Source organism: Lipotes vexillifer, unplaced genomic scaffold, assembly GCF_000442215.2.
Source record: "Lipotes vexillifer unplaced genomic scaffold, Lipotes_vexillifer_v1.1 scaffold269, whole genome shotgun sequence".
Classification (NCBI taxonomy): domain Eukaryota; kingdom Metazoa; phylum Chordata; class Mammalia; order Artiodactyla; family Lipotidae; genus Lipotes; species Lipotes vexillifer.
The window spans coordinates 1,266,696-1,291,900 of record NW_006799885.1 but is presented as its reverse complement, the minus strand read 5'-3'; positions in this window follow the sequence as shown (position 1 = coordinate 1,291,900).

Below are 25,205 nucleotides of genomic sequence, written 5' to 3'. Positions count from 1 at the left end.
CCCCTGCATCGGCAGGCGGACTCTCAACCACTGCACCACCAGGGAAGCCCTGCTGCCGTTTTTTCTTGTTTGAAGTGTTTTTACTCTTTATGTGAAAATTCTCTGATATTTACCAACTCTTTAGAAAATTCTCCCTTAACAGTTTTATAGCCCAGCTCCCCACTCCGCCCTCCCCTCCTTCCCAGGCGCTACCATGTAATTGGACCCAACATCATTCCTCATGGTCCTGGGTAGGTAGCCTCAAAGAGTTAATGTAGTTCCCTGAGACCTTCACTTAGCTGGCTGGCAGTGGGGAGAACTGAACATATTCACTGTGAAATGCTTCAAAGGAAAGTGTATTTACTACCATAAGATCCAGCAATTCAACTTCTGGGAATATATGCAAAGGAAACAAAAGCACTATCTCAAAAAGATATCTGCATCCCCACATTCATAGAGGCATTATTTGCAATTGCCAAGACATAGAAACAATCTAAATAAAGAAATAAAGAAGTTGTGAGATATATATATATATATATATATATATATATATATATATATATATATAAAATTCAGTCATTAAGAAAGAGGAAATCCTACCATAGTGACAACATGGATGGACCTTGACGCCATTATACTAAGTGAAATAAGTCAGACAAAGAAAGACAAATACTGTATGATCTCACTTATACATGGAGTCAAAAACAAAACAAACAATCCACACCAAACTCACAGAAAAAGAAATCAGATCTGTGGTTACCAGAGGTGGGGGAAGAGGAAGGGGAAATTAGAGGCAGGTGGTCAAAAGGTGCAAACTTCCAGTTATAAGGTAAATACGTGCTAGGGATGTAATGTACACCATGACAACCATAGCTAACACTGCTGTGTGATACCTAGGGAAGTTGTTAAGAGAGTAGATCCTAAGAGCTCTCATCACACGGAGATTTTTGTCTTTCCTTTTTCTTTCATCTATATGAGATGATGGATGTTAACTAAGCCTATTGTGGTCATCATTTGGCAATATATGTGAAATCAAACAATCATGCTGTATACCGTCAACTCAGAAGATTTTAAATATGTGTAAAAATTAAATTAATTTAATAATTTTCCACTGGAAATGTATTATATCATGTGACATGTAAGACTACCACCCCAATGTACCCAATTTCACCTGTTTCCTGACCAAATTCCCAGCTGCCTGACAAACGTCCTCCTTCCTTTGCAGACATTTCGAATTTGACATTTCCAACATTTAAATAGTCATTACTCCTCTTCACATAAACCTTGCTCTTTTCTGAAGAAAAAATCCAAATGCTGTATCACAGTCACATGTTTTGTGTGCTTCATATACAATTTTGCCCTTAGTAGGTACACATATTTGTTGAGTTAAAGTAAGTGCTGAAGGTAAAAGGTTTTCTTGTAAATAATGGCACGTGCCCATAGCTACGTGGGGGTGGAGGACGATGCTTAGAGAATTGTCAGAGATGTAAATAACATACTTTCCAGCTCAGGGACATGAGAGCTCTGTCTTTTCATTTTTTTCCTTCAGTTTGTTCAAACATTTTTTTTTTTCGTCACTCATAACTCAAAAACGGTTTAATGGAAAAACTTCAAGTGTTATATATATATTAGTCCTTGATGAGAACTCAAATGTAAGACTAATTTTACCAACATGAAACTTAAAGTGTTTTTATTTATTGAAGGTTAATTTTTCTTTCCACGAGAGAGCCCCATGAAGTTCCTATGGATAAAATCATTTCCACCAGCCATCTGGCAATAGTTTCACTTATCTAAGGTTTCATTTTGAAAAACAAAATGCCCAGTCCTTTCTTTGAAAGGACAAACTCTCTGCCATAAAATGGTTTCCCGTGGGTCGAAGTTTGTCATATTTACTTCTGCGAAGTGGCAGGTTATCCCACGGGTTCTATTTTCATTTGCTGCATATTTCTGCTTCACCTTTGCTTGTAGATCTTTCCAGTGGAAGTCAACATAATGCTTCTGTCTGGAGAAATGTGTGTTTACCAAAGGGAAAGACTGGGTCAACTAAGAACAAAGATGGCAATGAGCATCACCTCCCCAGATACCCTCAAAGCAAGGCTAGCCCCTATTCAGGAAGCAGACATAGTCTTCCTAAACTCTTCTATTCAGGTTAGATCTCTCCACCTCAGTGATTTAGTGAGCAGGGAAGTTCAGGCTTTCCCCCAAGAACGCCTGAGTTATATGTCCCATGAATGAATGTGGTCTACTGCTTTTCCAGTGCTTTCTCCAAAGAGGTATTGGGTCTAATGGAGACTCCTGGGCAGCAAGTAGGAAGGAAAATTGAAGTCGCAGCTTTCAGGGCAAGTGCTTTCTCTTCCCACACATGCTACAGATTGCTTAATGCTCACACAAAGCCTGTGTGAGCCATAAAATTCCTTCCAGAAAGTCCCTTCAAAGAAACAGCATAAACCACAACCTGCCCATTATGGAAGGCTAGTAGGCTGCATTATCCTGCAGGGATGAAGGGCCTTTGGCTCCTAAAAGTCTCAGGTTTTTTTTCAGCTTGTAGAACTGCTGACCCATCATCTCTAGGAAGCAGGAGATAATAACAAACAGGTAAAGGAATCGTTAAGGCCAACCTTGCTCATTGATGATGTTTCCTCTATGTTCCTTTTATTAAATGCTTTTAAAGCTGGCCGCCAAATAGGTTTACAATGCATTAAAACTCCTGCTCAAAGGATCAGCCTAATATAATGTGGAAAAAGATGAAGAGCCACGAAGTACCGCATTGAGCTTATTGACTTAGACGTGGAATAAACATATTTGTGGTTCACGCTGCCATTATAAACTCTCCTTGTGGTATGTAATTCCTACCACAGTCAATGCAACTAGCAGACAAGATGTGGACTATTAAGCTCCATTACAAACAAAAGGGTTTTTTTTCCTTCCCAGGAAAGCATACCTCCCCATACCGTTGTAATGATTGATATGCAGGCCTTCATCAGTTGGGATGCCCTGTTTTGTCTGGACTATCACTGTGAACATTTCTATTAGCATCAGTTAATCCTTGACCCCGTCTTGTGTTGCTATTTCGGTTTCTTCCAGAGGGTGAATGGATGCTACAGAGTTTAGCTGCATTAGCTAGTACATCATGGAAAAGGATTCCAAATAGGTTCTGTCATGTGTGCTGCTTGTAGGGGTTGTGGATTGGTTGACTGTTCACTTCTAGCATTTTTGCACCCTGAATGTGATCAAGGAGTCACCAAAAGTTGGTGAAAGAAAAACAAAAAGTTGTTGACAGCATAGCATAAGCCCCAGTTGGGGAATTAGATTGGCCTGGAAGAGCTGCGAGGCCAAATAGGTTAAGGAGCAATGAACCTTAAAACAGCTTTAAAAGGAAACAGATGGGGCTTCCCTGGTGGTGCCGTGGTTGGGAGTCCGCCTGCCAATGCAGGGGACACAGGTTCGTGCCCCGGTCCGGGAAGATCCCAAAAGCCGCGGAGCGGCTGGGCCCGTTAGCCATGTCCGCTGGGCCTGCCCTGCGGATGCAGGGGACACGGGTTCATGCCCCGGTCCGGGAAGATCCCACATGCCGCGGAGCGGCTAGGCCTGTGCCTGCGCGTCCGGAGCCTGTGCTCCGCAACGGGAGAGGCCACAAAAGGGAGAGCCCCGCGTACCCCAAAAAAAAAAAAAAAAAAAGGAAACATGAAAAGAATGAAGAATTCACTGGAACACACACAAGCCTAAAGGCAGGCACAGAGGAATCATAGCAATACCAACAGAAAGTAGGAACTACTGCCAGAGGAAGAGGAATTCAAGCTGGCTGTGGGCATTTCGGAAGGAACACATTTTTTGCAGGCAGTCAGGAGAATATACAACATTCTACAATATATATTTCAGCTAATGAAGCATGAAATTGGATAAACAGATTAACAAGAACTTAACATACTTAACATTATTCAGTTTTGTAAAAATAATAAGAAAAATTAGAAATTTCCATAAGAACTCAGATTTCCAGCCCACTTCTTATCACATGCCCCTCTTTGTTGCTCTTTGAGCCCCTTATGAACATAGACTATTTCTTCTGTTTTTAATTTTTTAAAATACATTGCAGATTTTAATTTGCAGATACACAGTTTTAGAAGTTTTGTGTACATTTGTAATAGGCTATGGTTAAGACTACTGTTGTCCTAGTGATGCAATAAAAACATCAGTATATTGACACAAATTGTGTCACTGTAGTATAGAAGGGAATTGCTTTATACAGTAGTAGAGAAACCCTTGAATGATGATAGGACCCCTCTCCATTTCCTTTTTTTTTTTGCGGTACGCGGGCCTCTCACTGTTGTGGCCTCTTCCATTGCGGAGCACAGGCTCTGGACGCACAGGCTCAGCGGCCATGGCTCACGGGCCCAGCCGCTCCATGGCATGTGGGATCTTCCCGGACCGGGTCACGAACCCGTGTCCCCTGCATCGACAGGCGGACTCTCAACCACTGCACCACCAGGAAAGCCCCCCCTCTCCATTTCTAATGTACAAATGGAAGCAAGCTGGTGACTTAAGCTTTTTTTGATGTGATGTGTTTCTCATCCTGCCCTCTCTTCTTTCAAAACAAAACTTAGGAAGCACTTCTCTGGGAAACTGGACAAGAACTGAGAAGCTGTATCTACTTTCTCACTTCCGTCTTTATCTCATATATTTTGTGTTTTATCTTCTTACTGGTTCAACAGGAAACTGAAATGAAGCTCACCATCAGATTTGTCATGATTCCTACTAGTCTTTGAACTTAAATCAAACTTTTCTGGTCCAGCCTCATTCTATATTAAAAGTAAAATTGGCTTATAATTGTTTTTTGTACTCTTCTGATTTTGACTTAAACTTATATTAATCTTATAAAATTATAAGATTGAGATGTTCTTTATTTTTTTAAAGTTTGGCATAAATTGCTAATAGAATTACTTGGCCTTGACCTTTTGATATTATTCTTTGTGTTTGTGTGGGTTGGAAGGTATATTTTTATCTACTGATTCAATTTCTTTAGTGATCATTGGTATTTTTAGGTTGTTTCTCTTTCTTCTTAAGTTAATTTTGGTAAGTTATATCTTCCTAGAAGACAATTTCTTTGTCTAAGTTTTCCATTTTTTTTAACTTAAATTTACTTACAGACTATTTATTTCTTCTTTCTGCCCTCTTGAACAGGGAAAGATGCTATATTATTTGGGATTCTTTTGTTAATAAATAATCAAAATCTGACTCCAACTCTTTCATGTTATTTTATGGAAGATGGAAAAGTACTGGTTCCCAAAACTGATGTTCAGATATGACTGGACCCAGCTGCTCAAAAAATATCATCAGCCATCAGACTTAATTTTTAAAAATTTCTTGATTCTGCTTTTCTATATAGGCTTCATTCTACTGATTTTCCCTGAATGGGAAAGAAATGCCCAGCCCTAGTTCCAGGCTTATATTCTAAGCACTTAGCTACTCCAGAAACAAAAGAGAGATGCTCCTTTTCCCAACCTTTTCAGTAAAATCCCTCCCATGTGAATCACTTTATTACTGATAAAGTCATCTCTCTATCCCAAACCAGTTACTAAGACCAGCATGTGGCGTAGGTGGAGACACGCACATCTTTGATTGGTGAGTCCTAGGAAAGTGTGGTGTGCTGCTCTCAGAGAGAGGAAGAATGGATACTGATCAGGCTAAAGAAACAGATGACCACTGCACATGCTCAGCAGCCAGCACATTTCTCCATCATCAACTTTCATTGCATTAGTGCTTCCCTAAAGTGAGGCTTACAAAAATGTAAGGCCTCCTGGGAACCACTTGTTTGCTATAGGAGAGTATATGGGTAATTGATACTAGACTTTACTCCACTGAATTAACTTCTTTATTAAAGAAGTTAACAGTGAATTTGTACAATGAAGATTGTGCGAGGTGCAGTGGAAGTTGGAATTGCTGCTTTGGGAAGTGGGAGAAGAGGTTGATGGAAGACATGTGAACAATTTATAAGCGGTATTAAGGGTCGAGGTAAGATTGGGAACCTTAAATTTAGAGTCCTTTCAACTTAATGTGGTTTGAGATTTTTCTCTAGTTCCGAGTGAAGAAAAGCAATGTTAGAATTGGATCATGTTGGGAATCTTATCATGGTTACCTTGGAATGGGGAAGAAAGCCAGAAAGTGATGGACTATTACAGTGAAGACAGCAGGAAGATACTCGCTGAAGGCAGAGCAGTCTCTTTTCCACATTACACGACCACTGAACACTACCGTCCCTAATACTTACCAAATGCACCTGAGAGGAGTTGACACATTCCTTTAACGCCATCTGCCTTCACACAGTGACATCATCACTCAACTACCAGGCTCTTTAAGGAACACAGAAGCATCTTCTTAGATGAGGCTGAGTGTACAATGTTGGATTTAAAAAAAGTCCCAATTTATCTAATATAACAAGCTGTTGAAAGGGTGGAAGGTAGTTTGCAGTCTTTTCTGAGATCCTTGTTGGAGCTCTGCAGTTAGAAACAAGATGGGGAAACAAAGTGTGGCCGGGGGTTGTGAGGCGGTGATCGACTTAGAGAAAAGGGAAGGGGTCAAAGCTGGAATTTCAGCAAAGTCAGGGTGTTACAGCAGGACAGCATTGATAGTCTGGGACGTTAGGAACCTGTGGTCAGGGTGAGGAATTCAGATTTAGTATTTTAAAGGTGGCTCAGTGCTGGGGATGTGAAGTGATGTGTCGCAAGAGGTGCTGACAAAGAACTAGTAACATGAGTAGAGGTGACAGAATGGCCATCTTCTAGCTGCATGTATCAAGGAGAACTTCATGGAGATGGTGACATCTGAAAGAGCATGGAAGAAAATGGGGAATGATGATAATTATTTATTGAAGCATAGTTGATTTACAATATATGTCAGTTTCTGGGGTACAGTATAGTGATTCAAGATTTTTACAGATTTTACTACATTAAAAGTTATTATAAGATAATGGCTATAATTCGTTGTGCTATACAATATGTCCTCATAGCTTATATATTTTATACCTAGTAGTTTGTTAATCCTGTACCCCTATTTTCCTCCTCCCCCATATTCTCTCCCTACTGGTAACTATTAGTTTGTTTTCTGTATCCATGAGTCTATTTCTCTTTTGCTATGTACATTCATTTCTTTTATTTTTTAGATTCCACATATATAAGTGATATCACATAGCATTTGTCTTTTTCTATCTGACTTATTGTACTAAAGAAAATATTTTCTAAATCCTTCCACATTGCCAAAAATGGCAGGATTCCATTCTTTCTTATGGCTGAGTAATATTCCACTGTAAATGCACACCACATCTTCTTTATCCACTTGTCTGTTGATGGGCACTTGGTTTGCTTGCGTATCTTGGCTGTTGTAAGTAGTGCTGCTATGAACATTGGGGTGCATATATCCTTTTGAATCAGTGTTTTCTTTTTTCCATATATATACCCAAGAGTGGATCATATGCTAGTTATATTTTTTTTAAAAAAATTTTAATATCTTTATTGGAGTGTAATTGCTTTACAATGGTGTGTTAGTTTCTGCTGTATAACAAAGTGAACCAGCTATATGTATACATATATCCCCATATCCCCTCCCTCTTGAGCCTCCCTCCCACCCTCCCTATCCCACCCCTCTAGGTGGTCACAAAGCACTGAGCTGATCTCCCTGTTCTATGCACTGCTTCCCACTAGCTAGCTATTTTACATTTGGTAGTGTATATATGTCCATGCCACTCTCTCACTTCATCCCAGCTTATCCTTCCCCCTCCCCGTGTCCTCAAGTACATTCTCTACATCTGCGTCTTTATTCCTGTCCAGCCCCTAGGTTCTTCAGAACCATTTTTTCTTTTTTTGTAGGTACCATATATATGTGTTAGCATAAGGTATTTGTTTTTCTCTTTCTGACTTACTTCACTCTGTATGACAGACTCTACGTTCATCTACCTCACTGCAAATCACTCAATTTCATTTCTTTTTATGCCTGAGTAATATTTCATTGGATATATGTGCCACATCTTCTTAATCCATTCGTCTGTTGATGGACACTAAGGTTGCTTCCATGTCCTGGCTATTGTAAATAGAGCTGCAGTGAACATTGTGGTACATGACTCTTTTAGAATTATGATTGTCTCCGGGTGTATGCCCAGTACTGGGATTGCTGGGTCGTATGGTAGTTCTATTTTTAGTTTTTGAAGGAACCTCCATACTGTTTTCCATAGTGGCTGTATCAATTTATATTCCCACCAACAGTGCAAGAGGGTTCCCTTTTCTCCACACCCTCTCCAGCATTTATCGTTTATAGATTTTTTGATGATAGCCATTCTGACTGGTGTGAGGTGATATCTCATTGTGGTTTTGATTTGCATTTCTCTAATGATTAATGATGTTGAGCATTCTTTCATGTGTTTGTTGACCATCTGTATATCTTCTTGGAGAAATGTCTGTTTAGATCTTCTGCCTGTTTTTGTATTGGGTTATTTGTTTTTTTTCATATTGAGCTGCATGAGCACCTTGTAAGTTTTGGAGATTAATCCTTTGTCAGTTGCTTCATTTGCAAATATTTTCTCCCATTCTGTGGGTAGTCTTTTCATCTTGTTTATGTTTTCATTTGCTGTGCAAAACCTTTTAAGTTTCATTAGGTCCCATTTGTTTATTTTTGTTTTTATTTCCATTTCTCTAGGAGGTGGCTCAAAAAGGATCTTGCTGTGATTTATGTCATAGAGTGTAAATATATAAATAAATAATAAATAAATAAATAAATAAATAAAATAAAGGTATTAAAATAAAAAATAATTATTAGAAATAAAAATTTAAAAGGTAATTTAAAAAAAGAAAAAAAAGGAAAGAAAGAAAGAAAGAAGAGAGCAACCAATCCAAAAAAACAAATCCACCAACGATAACAAGCAGTTAAAACTATACTAAAACAAAAACAAAAACAGACAAACAAACAAACAAAAAAACGGATAGACAGAACCCTAGGACAAATGGTAAAAGCAAAGCTATACAGACAAAATCACACAAAGAAGCATACCCATACATACTCATAAAAAGAGAAAAAGGAAAAAAATATATATATAAAAAAAATGAGGAAGAGCGCAACCAAATCAATAAACAAATCTACCAATGATAATATACTCTAAATACTAAACAAAGATAAACATAAAACCAGAAACAAATTAGAGGCAGAAAGCAAACCCCAAGTCTACAGTTGCTCCCAAAGTCCACCGCCTCAATTTTGGGATTATTCATTGTCTATTCAGGTATTCCACAGATGCAGGGAACATCAAGTTGATTGTGGAGATTTAATCTGCTGTTCCTGAGGCTGCTGGGAGAAATTTCCCTTTCTCTTCTTTGTTCACACAGCTCCTGGGGTTCCGCTTTGGATTTGGCCCTGCCTCAATGTGCAGGTCGCCTGAGGGCGTCTGTTCCCACTCAGACAGGATGTGGTTAAAGTAGCAGCTGATTAGGGGGCTCTGGCTCACTCAGGCTGGGAGGAGGGAGTGGTGCAGAATGCGGGGTGAACCTGCAATGGCAGAGACTGGCATGACGTTGCAACAGCCTGAGGTGCACCGTGTGTTCTCCTGGGGAAGTTGTCCTTGGATCACAGGACCCTGGCAGTGGTGGTCTGCACAGGTTCCCAGGAGGAGAGGTGTGGATAGTGTCCCGAGCTTGCAGACAGGCTTCTTCGTGGCTGCAGCAGCAGCCTTAGCATCTCATGCCCGTCTCTGGAGCTCGTTTCGGCGGTGCTCTGAATCCCCTCTCCTTGCGCACCCCGAAACAATGGTCTCTTGCCTCTTAGGCAGGTCCAGACTTTTTCCCGACTCCCTCCTGGCTAGCTGTGGCTCACTAGCCCCCTTCAGGCTGTGTTCATGCAGCCAACCCCAGTCTTGTCCCTGTGATCTGACCTCCGAAGCCAGAGCCTCAGCTCCCAGCCCCCACCTGTCCTGGCGGGCGAGCACACAAGCCTCTCGGGCTGGTGAGTGCCGGTCGGCACCGATCCTCTGTGCGGGAATCTCTCCGCTTCGCCCTCTGCACCCCTGTGGCTGCGCTCTCCTCCGTTTCTCTGAAGTTTCCCCCTCCGTGACCTCCTGTCTCCGCCAGTGAAGGGGCTTCCTAGTGTGTGGAAACCTTTCCTCCTTCACGGCTCCCTCCCAGTGGTGCAGGTCCCATCCCTATTCTTTTGTCTCTCTTTTTTCTTTTTTCTTTTGCCCTACCCAGGTACGTGGGGAGTTTCTTGCCTTTTGGGAAGTCTGAGATCTTCTGCCAGCGTTCAGTAGGTGTTCTTTAGTTGTTCCACATGTAGATGTATTTCTGATGTATTTGTGTGGAGGAAGGTGATGTCCATGTCTTACTCCTCTGCCGTTTTGAAGGTCTCCCTGCTGGTAGTTCTATTTTTAGTTTTTTGAGGAACCTCCATACTGTTCTCCATAGTGGCTGTACCAATTTACATTTCCACCTGCAGTGTAAAAAGGTTCCATTTTCTCCACATCCTCGTCAACATTTGTTATTTGTAGACTTTTTGATGATAGTCATTCTGACTGATGTAAGGTGATACCTTGCTGTTTTGATTTTCATTTTGCTAATAATTAACAATGTTGAGCATATTTTCTTGTGCCTATTAGCCATCTGTATGTCTTCTTTGGAGAACTGTCTACTTAGGTCTTCTGTGCATGTTTTTGATTGGGATGTTTGTTTTTTCAATGTTCAGTGGTATTAACTGATTGTTCAATTTGGATATTAACCCCTTGTTTGTCATATCATTTGCAACTACTTTCTCCTGGTTGGTTGTCTTTTCATTTTGTTGATGGTTTCATTTGCTGTGAAAAAACTTTTAAGTTTAATTAGGTCCCATTCATTTATTTTTGTTTTTATTTCTTTTGCCTTAGGAACAGATCCAAAAAATATATTGTTGCAATTTATGTCAAAGTGTGTTCCATCTATGTTCTCTTCTAGGAGTTTTATGGTTTCAGGTCTTACATTTAGGCCTTTAATCCATTTTGATTTTATTTTTGTATATGTTGTGAGGAAGTGTTCAAAACTCACTGTTTCACATGTAACTGTCCTATTTTCCCAGTACCGCTTATTGAAGAGACTCTCTTTTCTCTCTTCTCGCTTCCTTGGCCATAGGTACATGAGGTTATTTCTGGGATTTCTATTCTGTTCTATTCATCTATGTGTCTGTTTTTTCACCAGTACCATACTGTTTTAATTATTGTAGCTTTGTCGTATAGAAGGAAGTCAGGGAGGGTGATACCTCCATCTTTGTTCGTTTTTTCTCAAGATTGTTTTGGCAGTTTGGGTTTTTTGTGTGTGTTGCCATATACATTTTAGGAGTATTTGTTTCAGTTCTCTGAAAAATGGGTATTTTGATAGAGATTGAATTAAATCTGTAGTTTTTTGGGGGTAGTATGGCCTTTTAAACAATATTAATTCTACCAATTCAAGAGCACAAGATATCTTTTCAATTTCTTTGAATCATCTTCAGTTTCCTTCATTAATGTTTTATAGTTTTTAGGGTATAAGTCTTTCACCTCCTTGGTTGAGTTTATTCCTGGGTATTTTGTTTTTGATGAGATTTTAAACAGGATTGTTTTTATACTTTCTATTTCTGATTGTTCATTATTAGTGTATAGAAAAGCAACAAATTTCTCCATATTAATCTTGAATTCTGCAACTTTTCTGAATTTATTTACTAGTTCTAATAATTTTTGGGTGGAGACTGTAGTGTTTTCTATATAAAGTATCATGTCATCTGCAAATATTAACAGTGTTAGTTCTTCCCTTCCAATTTGGATGCCTTTTATTTCTTTTTCTTGTCTGACTGCTGTGGCTGGGACTTCCAATAGAATAGAAGTGGTGAGAGTGGGCATCCTTGTCTTATTCCTGAATTTAGGGAAAGGGTTATCAGCTTTTCACTGTTGAGTATGATGTTACCGGTGTGTTTGTCATAAATGGCTTTTATTATATTGAGATTTGTTCCCTCTGTACTCACATTTTTGAGATTTTTTTTATCATGAATGGATGTTGAATTTTGTCAAATGCATTTTCGGCATTTATTGGGATGATCCTGTGATCTTTATACTTCCTTTTGTTTATGTGATGTTTCATGTAGATTGATTTGCAAATATTGAACCATCCTTGTGTCCCTGGAATAAATTCAACTTGATCATTATGTATAATCCCCTTTACATATTGTTGGATTTGGTTTGCTAATATCTGGTGGGGGCTTTTACATCCATATTTATTGAAGACACTGGCCTGTAATTTTCCCTTTTTTGTAATATCTTTGTCTGGTTTTGGTATCAGGGTAATGGTGGCCTCATAGAATGCATTAGGAGTGTTCTGCCCTCTTCAATTTTTTGGAATAGTTTGAGAAGGATAGGTAGTAGCTCTTCTTCATAATTTTGTAGAATTCCCATGTGAAGTCATCCAGTCCTAGATTTTTGTTTGCTGGGAGTTTTTATTATTATTATTGTTACAAATTCAATTTCACTACTAGTGATCAGTCTGTTCAAATTGCCTGTTTCTTCTTGATTCAGTCTTGGAAGTTTGCATGTTTCTAGAAATTTGTCCATGTCTTCTAGTTTGTCCAATTTGTTGGCATAAAACTTTTCATAGTATTCTCTTATGATATTTTATATCTCTGTGGTATTGGTTGCTAGTTCTACTCTTCCATTTCTTATTGTTTATTTGGGTCCTCTCTCTTCTAGGTGAGCCTAGCTAAAGGTTAATCGGTTTTGTTTATGTTTTCAAAAAAACCTGCTCTTAGTTTCATTGATCTCTTCTATTGTTTTTTTTAATCTCTATTTTATTTATTTCCTCTCTGATCTGTATTATTTCCTTCCTCCGCTGACTTTGGTTCTGTTTGTTTTTCTTTTTCTTATTCCTTTAGGTTTGTAGGTTGGCTTGTCTATTTGAGATTTTTCTTGTTTCTTGAGGAAGACCTGCAACACTGTAAATTTCACTTTTAGAATTTTGTTGTATCCCATAGATTTTGGACTGTTGTGTTTCCATTTTCACTTGTCTCAAGGTATTTTCTGATATCCTCTTTGATTTTTTTCATTGACTATTTTTTAGTTTTTTAGTAGCATGTTTATTCTCCATGTGTTTGTTCTTTTCCCATTTTCCCTTCTGTAATTGATTTCTAGCTTTATACCATTGTGGTTAGAAAAAATGCTTGACATAATTTCTATCCTCTTAAGTTTATTGAGACTTGTTTTTTGGCTTAGTGTGTGATCTATCCTGGAGAATGCTCCATGTGTACTTGAAAAGAATGTGTATTCTACTGTTTGGGGATGTAATATATTGTCGATATATTTAAGTCCAACTGGTCTATTGTGTCACTTAAGACCACTGTTGCCTTATTGATTTTCTATCTGGATGATCTATCCAGTCATATAAGTACGGTGTTAAAGTCCCCTACTATCATTGTATTATTGTCAATTTCTCCCTGGTAGTATTTACTTTATGTATTTAGGTGATCCTGTGTTGGGTGCATATATGTTAACAAGTGTAATATCCTCTTCTTATGTTGATCACTGTAACATTATATAATGCCCTTCTTTGTCTTTTGTTATAGGCTTTGGTTTAAAGTTTACTTTGTCTGATATGAGTATTGCAAAACCTGCCATAAAGGAATATTTACTTTTTTTTCTGGAGACTCATAAAGACAAAAGTTCCACTGTTTCTATTTATCTAAAGATCCCAAGACACTATTTTCATTAAATTTAAGTTTATTCTTATCCTGTTTTATTCAGATTATATTGTTTACAAATTTCCTTTCCATGACAGATGCATGTCTGTTGTTATCATTATTATTAGTGTCTACTTGGATCAGGCCCTGCAGAAGACCTGGTGTACCAAGATAGAAGGGCTCAGACCCTGCCCTCAAACTGTCTATCCACTGCTGTTGGAAACCAACATACACACAGACCATAATATGATTAGAGATGTGCAGAAGGTCCAGAAGAGGAGAAGAAAATAGTACTTAGCTCTTTCTAAGAGAGGCATTCACAGAAGTGGTACTAATTAAGTTGGGTCTTAAAGAATAATAAAATGATAATAATCATAATAACATATATTTATGCCAGTCACAGTTATAAGTGCTTTACATATATTAACTTTCCTTTAGTCTTTAAGGCAACTATATGAGGTAGGTTCTATTATTATCCTCAATTTACAGGTGAGGAAACTAAGTCACAGGAAGTTTAAGTAACCTGACCAAGTTCGTATAGCTAGTAAGCACTGCTGCCTGGGTTCAAACCAAGGCAGTCTGCTCATAACCACTACCTCACATTGGGTAAGTAGTTGTTTCCCTAGGAGACAAATAAGGGAAGGCATGAGAGTATGGAATGTTCTGTAAATCACAAGCAGTTCAGTATTCTGGATGTAAATTACATAATTGAAGGTTGGAGGTAACTAGGGAGAAGGACATCATCTAAGGGAGTTTAGATATTAGTCTGTTGACCATGGGGATCATTGAACAAGGTAGAGCCAGAGAGTGCCCTGCATCAAGTTTCCCTCTTAGAAAAACTATTCTGGGCAAAGTATGGAGAGATTGGAAGGAGGCAAAAACTAAAGACAAAAAGAACTCTACGGAGTTTTTTTGACGGATACCAAGTAAAAGTGATGAAGTGAACCAGGACATTTGCAACAGGCAGTTAGTTACCAGGCTGGTTTGGAAGCATTCTTGCCATTTGTGCTCTCAGATATGTTCCCTGCCCTGATCATCCTTATTCTCTGTTCTTGTGGTCAAGAATTGCATTTCTCGGATTTCCTCCCTTCTGGCTTCCAAGTAGCCATGGGCAATGGAAGACAATAGCTGAGATTTAGAGAAAGGGAAAATCCAGGGTATTTCTTCTTTCTTAACAGTGCTGCATCTTCAGCAATAGCTGCATGTCCTCCATGGCTCCAAATCAACTGGACAACCTCTCCCTACATGACCCCAGTTCCTACAGGACGGCCTCTGCCATGTTATAGTTCTTACTCAAAGGTCCCACCTTCTGGCTTCTGACAGCACTACCTCTTCCATTTGTCCTTTTATCTCTAAGGCTGATAACAGCTTGTGGCTGTTACTAATTGCTGAGTTGTCTCACCACCCCCTTGTTGGCCACTTTCTATCACCTGTGTAGTGAATGTCTTACATTAAATTCTCCACTGGAAACACCTAGAGTGATTTCTGTCTTCCTAACTGGAGCCAGATTGATGCATATATCAAGAAGTCCAACCACTAACACCAACACCTCCCCAGGCTTAATATACAAATAAAGTTAAGAAAGAAGATAGAAACTGCTTGGGAAGAAAGGGTGACAAGACACCATACTGCAGCCTGAATAGTTCATATGTTGAGGGACATTTTTGTAATAGGATTCTAATTTTTTTCTTAGTTTTACTGAGATATAATTGACATGTAGCACTGTTTAGAGGTACAACCTAATGATTTGATAGATGTCTATATTACAAAATAATCACCACAATAAATTTAGTTAACATCCATCACCTCACATAGTTACAAAAAGTATTTTTTTCTTGTGATGAAAAGAATTATTTTAAAAAAATAGATATTTTGACCTTTGTTTAGGTAATTTAGGTAATCTGAAATAAGACCTTATATGCATTTTAAAGAAACAAAAATGTGCTAAAATTACCTAAAGAGCTGAAGTACAAGTTGCAGTCAAGAGAGTAAACTCTATTTGAAATGTTGTCACTTTCTTAGCTCTTTTACAGACCTTTGAAGTTTTCATTAGTTATTTATCTGTCACTTGTGTTTTATTCTGAATTTCCTCAGGGATGATGCTCTTGTGTATTTCAAGAGAACTGTGAAAAGGCCCATTTACATATTACTGTCACTTAATATTGACAATATTATTGTCATGATGATCATTATTCTGAAAAATATTGATTAGGAACACACTATTTGATATTGTACCGTTTGTTATCTTCAGTACGTGAACGCTTCAAAAGGCTTATTTTTTTTAGTTTTTCAAACCTATTATCATAATGCCTATTATGTATAATAGAGCATAATATAATATAATTTAGTTATTATATTTTCATAACTCATAATATAGTATGATGCATTAAATTATAAAATTCAGCAGATAAAAATGATTATAGAAACTGAGAGTTTTGTCACAGGTTGGCATCATACTCTCTGAGTTCTGATATATTTCTTGTATTTTTAGTAACATTTTTGACTCTTCAATTAATGAACCTATTTATATAACATGTATTTTTATTAACAAGAGGGAAACTCAAGGCTATGTTCTTCCAAGTTTAAGTCGTACCTTTCCTATAACTAGCATCTTACTATTATACAGAAGCTTGGAAATTTAAAAAAAAAATTAAATTCAACTCAGATGTTCCAATATGGCTTGGAACACAAATCTTGGAGAGAAGCCACTTTTTTATGTGACTAGAGTCGCAGTAGTAAAGCAACTAATTGAAATTCTAGCTCTAAGGAAAGCCATTAAGGTTCACATACTTCTGGAGGGGAAGAAAAATTCTTGAGGCAAAGGAATGCTTCCTTGAAAATCTCATACAGTATTTTTAAAAGAATCTTGATGTTAGTACTTTTTACCTGGTGGTCTTTAATATTTATCTCCTGATTTTTTTTTTTTTTTGGAGTGTGATTCCCTTTTACATTTCCTTGTTTTGTTTTCCTTAGAAATGTTGCATCAGTATGTACTTTTAAACCAGACAAATGGACACATTCCTCCTAAAAAAAAGCACTGCTGAGAGGATGGAGCCCACAGAGTGTACAAAACAAAAGTGTATACAGGCAAGAACTTCCATAGTTTGCTTTTTGTCACATGATGTACTTTTCTTGATTAAAGATCCTTTGCTCATAAAACTTTTTTAAGTTACTCATATTTTTGTATATTTCCTCTGAATAGATTTTCCCACCTCCCAATAATTTTATTTTTTGTGAATTTCTTTGCAACTTTACCACTATTTTACATTTTCACTTTCAACATACTCTAAGTTAACACAGCCAACAGACCTCCAAACTGCCAACCTTCTGAATTCTCAGAGTCCTAAATGTGTTATTGGTTACCTTAGGCAGCAGAATTTGTAATCAGATGCTTTTTCAGTTAATCCAACTAATTCGAAGAATCAGTTTCCTCCATCACCCCATCTTCAAGCAAAATCCCCAATTTTGTATTTTAAAATTAAGAAAAAATAGCATTTGGATTAAATACAAAGACAACCAAAGTCACAGTAAAATTTTGTGTGCTCTTTCATCAGTCTTAGGCGTTTTTTCAACGTCTCGTTTCGTGCTTTAAATTCAACCTAAGGAAGTTGTAGCAGGTTCTTCCTTTCAGCATTGCTATCTGCACTCCCTCTAGTGATCCCACCATGTATAAACATTATTTCTGTGTGTGGGAAAGAATTTCCCCAGAGGCCCACAAAACACTTAATGAAGTGCTAAGCACAAACATTTCATTACAACATATTGTGTATTTTTGCCTTTAATAGCTACATTCTTCATCCGAGAAGTCTCCATAGCTTTAAAAATGAATTGCAGGAGTATTATTTTTCCCAGAATACAGTTTTTCCATGACAGAAACAGCACTTTCCTAAACTACTGTATTTATTAGCAACCTGTTGCCCTTCGACACCAGAGCCATTTTCATCCACCCCAATTGAGTATGGATCATCTAAACTTCCTTTTAAAATTATTAAAGTAGTTTTATGTTATTGGATTCTTCTTTTCTTCACTGTACACAACCACCACCTAAAATGATGCATGGAGAGGGAAAGTGTGAATTCGTGGAACATTATGTTGAGCGGGAAAGAACGTTCTCCACTGCCAAAGAGCAAAAAGCATTTAATTGAGGAGTGAGGGGGTAGTGGGGGCATCTTTCCCATGACTGAGCACAAAGGAGGCAAGTCAGCTCTGAATTCCTGCATTTTTCTACTCAGCACTTTGGTCCCTCCAGAGAAACCCTCTGTCTTCTGCCTTCAGTCCCTTCCTTCACAAGGCAGCCTCCCATTGGCTCTTTTAAACACATCAAGTGATTAGGAAGCAACTTGCCCTATTGACTATGGTCTCGTGCCTGTTAACAGAAGCTGATCATTGTCCAACTCCATAACTCCAAATGGACATTTAAAAGCTATCTTAAATGTTCACAGTGTGTGTGTGTGCCTGTGTATTGTATCCTAAAACCACCTTTTCCACAAAATTAAAACAGACCCAGGGCTTCCCTGGTGGCGCAGTGGTTGAGAGTCCGCCTGCCGTTGCAGGGGACGCGGGTTCGTGCCCCGGTCCGGGAGGATCCCTCATGCCGCGGAGCGGCTGGGCCCGTGAGCCATGGTCGCTGAGCCTGCGCATCCGGAGCCAGCGCTCCACGGCGGGAGGGGCCACAGCAGTGAGAGGCCCGCGTATCGCAAAAACAAACAAACAAATAAACCCAAACAACAATAAAAGCAGACCACACAAGAACCTGTGGCGTGTAAGGAGAAAGCCGGCCCTTTTCAGTAGGTGTATATTCTTAATTTCAAATGATGTAGGGTTCCTCAGATGAGGTGGGTTATGTAATGGTATTTTATATTATTGCTTTCTATTTCCTTTGGAATCATAGCTGCATCTCATAGCTTCCCTGAATATTGGTTTCTACTAATAGTCTATTCAGAGTTATGGGAAAATTAAAAGGAAAATTTTGAAAGTGATATAGAGTTTTACGTGGTTTAGGAGCATGTTTGTGCAAGCAGATATAAAGCTAGGTTCCTTTCTTCCAGAATCTTTTTTTACTACAGTGAATTACCACGGAGCTTGGAAAAACAGCTATCTTACCTCTACCTTCTCTAACAAAGCAATATTTCACTAAGCAAAAATATATTTTTACGGTTTCTTGAAATATTTCATTTGTGTTTTTTTATATAAATTTATTTATTTATGGCTGCATTGGGTCTGTGTTGCTGCACGTTGGCTTTCTCTAGTTGCAGCGAGCGGGGCCTACTCTTTGTTGCTGTGCGCAGGCTTCTCATTGCGGTGGCTTCTCTTGTTGTGGAGCACGGGCTCTAGGCATGTGGGCTTCAGTAGTTGTGGGACACAGACTCAGTAGTTGTGGCATGCGGGCTCAGTAGTTGTGACGCACGGGCTTAGTTGCTCTGCGGCATGTGGGATCTTCCCGGACCAAGGCTCGAACCCATGTCCCCCGCATTGGCAGTCAGATTCTTAACCACTGCACCATGAGGGAAGCCCCTCATTTGTGTTTATTAAAATGGGAGATTTTTATCCACCTTTACTTCCATTAGATGTGACCCTAGAGGCTGCTTTTGAATCTCTTAATCCTGGTATTTGAGTGATGGGCTGCCATTAACTCATTAGGGAAGGCAGAAGGGACTAAAGCTTGTTGGTAGCTGTGAACTTAGGGATGGCAACACTCAATGGCCAATATTATGAATATGATGTGAAATACTTTGTCTTTGTTCCATGATAGCCTTCGTGGTTTTATCAGTGAAGTGAGTTATCTAAATGTTATTTAATATTGTTGATTTTTAATTAACTTTTTAATTGTTAATAGTTTATGTCTAAATTATCATTAATACAAAACACCGATTTTTTTAATTCCTTGGATTTTTTTCTTGGATTTTTCTTAGAAGGTAACCTTTTAAGGATGTTATCAAAATCTGTTCCTTACTTGTGAATGAAATTAAATTGGCACATGATAAGGTTCTCTTAGGCAGATTTTGAATAGACGAAATAAGAAGTTATTTCAGTGATTTATAAATCTATTATATATATATATTACATATATCATCAGTTGTTTAAGCTTTCATTCTTTGCCTATAAACTTTCTGAAAAAAAAAAACACATCTTTTTTTATTTTTGGAGGCAAAATGAACAAATTGCTATTTTCCTTGCAGCCAGAGCATCCAAGCAATTTTTCATCAGTGGTAAAAGAAAAAGGAGGCAGTTGATGTCGAGGACCCTCTTTCTCTGCCACTTGCTTCTTTCTTCACAGCTTTCGGTAAACAAGGTAACTTATTTTAAAGGGTGGTAGTTTGATGATTTAAATAGAACTCTTAAATGAAACATCGAGGTTTTTACTGACTCCAGGTCCCTTTTCTTAACTCTCCTTTGCCCCTGTTTTCTATACCGTACCTGTAATATACATTCACTCAGACATTCATTCGTTCAATACATAGTCACGGAGCAACTGCCTATGGGCAAATGGGAAACAGAAAGCTGAACAAACATGAGTTATGTCCTCAGTATGCCTACTAGACCTGGTAGATCTTGTAGGTGGGATTAATCTTCCCGGTCCCAGTTTTGTCATGCCTTTCTGTGTTATAGAGGATGGACACCTAGGAATAACATTTCTCAGATTCCCTTGTAGCTAGAATTCCATGTAGGCACTAGGTTTCACTAAATAAATGCACCCACTTAAAACTTTGAAAATGGAAGTAAGTAACATGAGCTTGGGGTCACGTGTGGGGAGATTGAAGGTTGTGGTGGAAGTATTTGGTTTTCCCAAGGCATCGATTTTAGACTCTATGTTTTGTCCTTGGTAGTTACCATGAATTGAGAGGAGGCAATAGAAATGGAATTTCTATGCAAACAGTCCCTTTGGCTGCATTGCTCCTGGATGTAAATGACCTATGCTTGATTCCCTGGCCTTCCCAGTAATTCTATAAGCTATATGTTTATAGTAATTCTATCAACTAATATATATGTATATATTACATATATAACTCTATATGTAATAATCTGTAATAAATGCCATTCTGTGTAAGCTAGCTGGAGTGGATTCTGTTGTCTGCATCAAAGTACTCTGACCTTTACACTATACAAGTGGCAGATGTTGTGGGCACAGATTATTTTAATATCACGTAAATAATAACTAGTGCTATGGAAAGGGAAATATAAATTTGTAAGAAAGATGGGAGAAAGATTTATTATTTCTTGCTTGGGTGTTCAGAGAGAAAGAGCTATTGATTCTTGAGAAAGGATTAGAAAACTTCTGGAATGGGGGAAATGGCACACCAAATGAAGGAAGAGCATAGAATAAGATATAAAAATAGGAGTAAAGCTGGAACATAGAAACATAATAAGCAATAATGAAACAATGAGATATAGTGTTAGAAAGATAAAAAGAAAATAATGAGACACTGACATTTTTGTGTAGGATGGAAAAGAATCATCAACTGATTTGTTCATTTAACAAGTGTTTCTTGAGACCCTATCCTGTGCCATGCATTGTGCCAGACAGAACTCTGCCTCATTGTGATTAATTTCATAGCAAACTAAAGAATAAATTTTAGTGATAAGAGCACTGAAGACAGGGATCCAGGAGACTTTTACCGTAGTCTAATGACAGATAATTAGCAGTGGCAATAAGAATGGAGTTTACTGTTGTTTTCATTGTTAACTTCTTTACTTGTCCATTTTTATTGCATGGCACGATTTTTGACTTCGCTATAATAGTTTAAAAATTCCAATGTATGTATTGACACACACATGATGAGTTGTAGCTTGCTTATAACTTCATGTATGCCTGCTTTATCACCTCCCATGAGATTGCAAGTTCCCAATGAGTAAATGACTCATATTTTAGGCATACAATAGACACAATAAAAGTCTTGATAAAAATCCCCAAGTCTACATAAGATTTGCAGAAACTATCCGAGAGCTCTATGAACCCATGAAACCACATACAAGCCAGATATTAGCATGGGTCATCCATGATTTGTGATTTAAGAAAATTTGGTTCAAACCTCCATCTCACCTGCAGTGGAAGACCTGGCCTCCCTGAGAACCTCTGAGTGTCCTCATGGGATGGGCTTGGGGTGGGTGAGGAAGGTTAGGATTATCCAGGTCTTCTCTGGTTCCAAGTCCTGGATCATCTAACTGTCCCCGTTTTGCCATTCTGTCCCATAGTGAACAACACCCGGACTTGTTCACTGACCAAAATACCAATACCAGCCTTGATGTAAACGTTCTGATGGGTTCGAGTCACAGAGATGGTTTATATAGTTTATATTAAAGTAGGCAAGTGCTTTTCAGTTGGTTATTAAGAAGTCCTGTTTCTAATAGTATTTTTAAGCACCTGACCCCTGTCAATCTTTCTGCATTCATTTCTGTCAGATCCAGCTTTTTAACATGCTGCTCTCTTTTTTGGTTCTGTTTTGTTCTCCTTTTCCTCCATTTTACTCCCATCTCCAATCCTCATTAACTGTGTGAATGAAACAATTCAGTTATTTGTTGGTTTACTACTCTCTCCTCCAGGCCATCCTCTTGGATTAAGTTAAGACCCAACTTCCTCATGCAAGGCTGCCATCCATCATGGAATTTTCCTAAACAATCAGGGAAACTCTTGTGTTAACTGATAAAATATATGCATTCTGCTATGCAATAGTAACAAAGACAGTATATTTCAGGAGATTCTTCTGTTAGAGGCGCACTTGTATTCCTGTCAGGAAAAAGGAAGTAAAATTGGGAGAATAAATTGATGCCAATTTATGAAAAATCATGTAGACAGAATTAAAATGTCATTTGTTAAATTGTGAAAAATTCTTGAATTCCATTCCCTATGGAAAAAAAGGAGTAAGGTATTATTAAAATTTTCTTTCTCTCTTTTTAAAAATTTGTCTAAAACTGTAAGAAGGGAACCCAATTTACTAGTCAATTCCACTATGGCGACACTGAAATACCATAGGGTTTTTGTGCTCAATAAAATGTAAATTTGTTTCAATGCCTTTAGAAGTTTAAATTCCAAATATTTTGCTACAGATCAACCAAACTTCTGAAAATTCTAAAATCCTTCCAAAACATAAGATTTTAATGTATTAGATGGTTTAAAATAAACAAAAGCCTTATTCCTTTGCCCATCTGTGAGCCAGAAATATATTGGCTTCTAGAAAATCACAAATCAATTAACAAAGACATCAGAGGCTTCTAAAGCAAGGGAAAGCATTCAATTAAGCTAGAAAAGCTCTGTCTGATGAGTCCTCTGTGGCTGGTTCACACTGATACTCCGTAAAACCTGAAAAAAGAACATCAGACAGTGCCAAACGAGGAATTTTTCTCCAACCTACTCATTGGCTTCCAAATATGCTGCTTTGCCTCATGAACAAACAACCCTCATGCATCTTTCTTATTTTGGGTTAATTCAGGCTATCAGTGGTTGATGTCATGTGACCTATTTCAATTCACTTCTCTGCGCATATGCAATACTTTCAGCTCAGAATTCTCGCTACTTTGGATAACTTACAGTCATTCATTTTTGAACAAAAGATGTGAGTGCCTACGGAGGGAAATGGTCTCAATTCCCCCTAGCTTGAACTAGGGAAAGGCATTTCTCTAAGGCCATATTAAAAATAGAGTTTGTTATATACTTTTTCTAAATATGGAAATGATACATTTTCATTTTGGAAAATATTGAAAAAGAAAAAAGTAATTATCATACCCAGAAATGATCATTATTATTTTTCTGTTTTTACTCTAGTCTTACAAATACATTTAAATGTGTATAAATGTATGTATCCTATTATACATAAGAGAAATCATACTATTTTGTAAACCTTTTTTTATGTAATACATTGTGAGATCTTTCTATGTCATTGGATATTCTCCTAGATTATTATTTTCACTGGCTACATAATATACACATATACCATCATTTATTTCAATCAATCTCATACTGTTGCATATTTTGCTCGCTTCTAACTGTTTAGTATTTCAAATCATGTTTCAGAAACTGCACATGCTTGCAAGTATGTATGAAATTGCACCTACTTCATTATAAAAAAAATCCTGAGAAGCACAATTTCTTCATTGAGAAATGGTAAGGTTTTTAACTGTTTTTGTTAAATAATGCTAAATCATTCTCAAGAAATGCTATGCTGCCAGTGATGTAGGAGAGTGGCCATTTTTTTAGGTGGTCATTTTGATTGACATTGTTTACCTTAACCTTGTTTATTTCAATATCATTTTTATGCTTTTTCTAGAAATTGCATTATATTAACTTTCTGTTACTGGTATAACAAATTACCACAAATTTAGTGGCTTTAAAAAAAAACCCCACAAATTTACCATCTTATAAGTATCATCTTATAGTTCAAGGCCAGCAGTTTGAAATGATCTCATGGGGCTAAAATGAAGGTATCAGTAGAATTCTAGGGGCTAATCAGTTTTCTTGCCTTTCCCAGCTTCCAGAGCCTGCCTGCCTTCCTTGGCTAGTGGCCCCCACTCCATCTTTAAAGCCAGCAAGGGCTGATTGAGTCTTTCTAATAACACTATCTCTATGGTTCTGATTCTTCTGCCTCTCCATCCCCTTTTTATGAACCCTTGTGTTTACATTGGCCCACCTGGATAATCCAGAATAATTTCTCTAGCTGATGTTCAACACTTTATTATAAAATAGGTTTTGTGTTAGCTGATTTTGCCCAATTGTAGGCTAATGTAAGTGTTCTGAGCACTTTAATGTAGGCGAGGCTAGACCATGATATGCAGTAAGTTAGGCATGTTAAATGCATTTTTGACTTACAGTATTTTCAGCTTACAATGGCTTGATCAGAATGTAACTTCATCCTAAGTCAAGGAAGTTCTGTATTGTACTTCTATATGTATGTGGCTCTAGAAAAAAATCCTTAAGCTTCCTTCTGGATAATTTCTCCATTAAAAATGGGACTCTGATACAAGCTCTGTCAGCTTCACTTGGATACCTATGTATTTTGATAAGCAACAGTGATAGTTGAACTTTAAAAAGTAAATCTTGAGAAATCACTGTTTTGAAAAGAAATTGCCACATTGGTATATTCTGTACTCCAGCACTAAAAAATGTTTTGGTTGTACTTTCCTGGCTTTTCTTTCTGTCACTGATGCCCTACAGGATCTCAGAATACCTTCATTATTTTTGGCATTGCTTTATGGCAAAGGACAAATAGGTTACAGACAAAACAGCACATTGAATTTTGCAGTAGCCCTTTGAAATATATTCAAATCTAAATGTTTAGAAGATGTATTACTTCTTTTTTGGCTGTAAGTGATCTAAAAAACAGTTTTGTAACTTTCCATGCACAGGATACATGCCACAGAGATCAGCGCTACTGTATTCTACTGAAATATACAGAGGCTAGAGCAGAGTGCCAAGAAGAACGAGCCCAAATTAATTGAGGAGCCTCCCTGTAATAAAGTTTAAAGTGAAGTGATTAGAAATATTTTTTCCTTTAGAGTACACTTGAAAGGAAGGGCAGAAAGTAGGGAAAACCAACCAT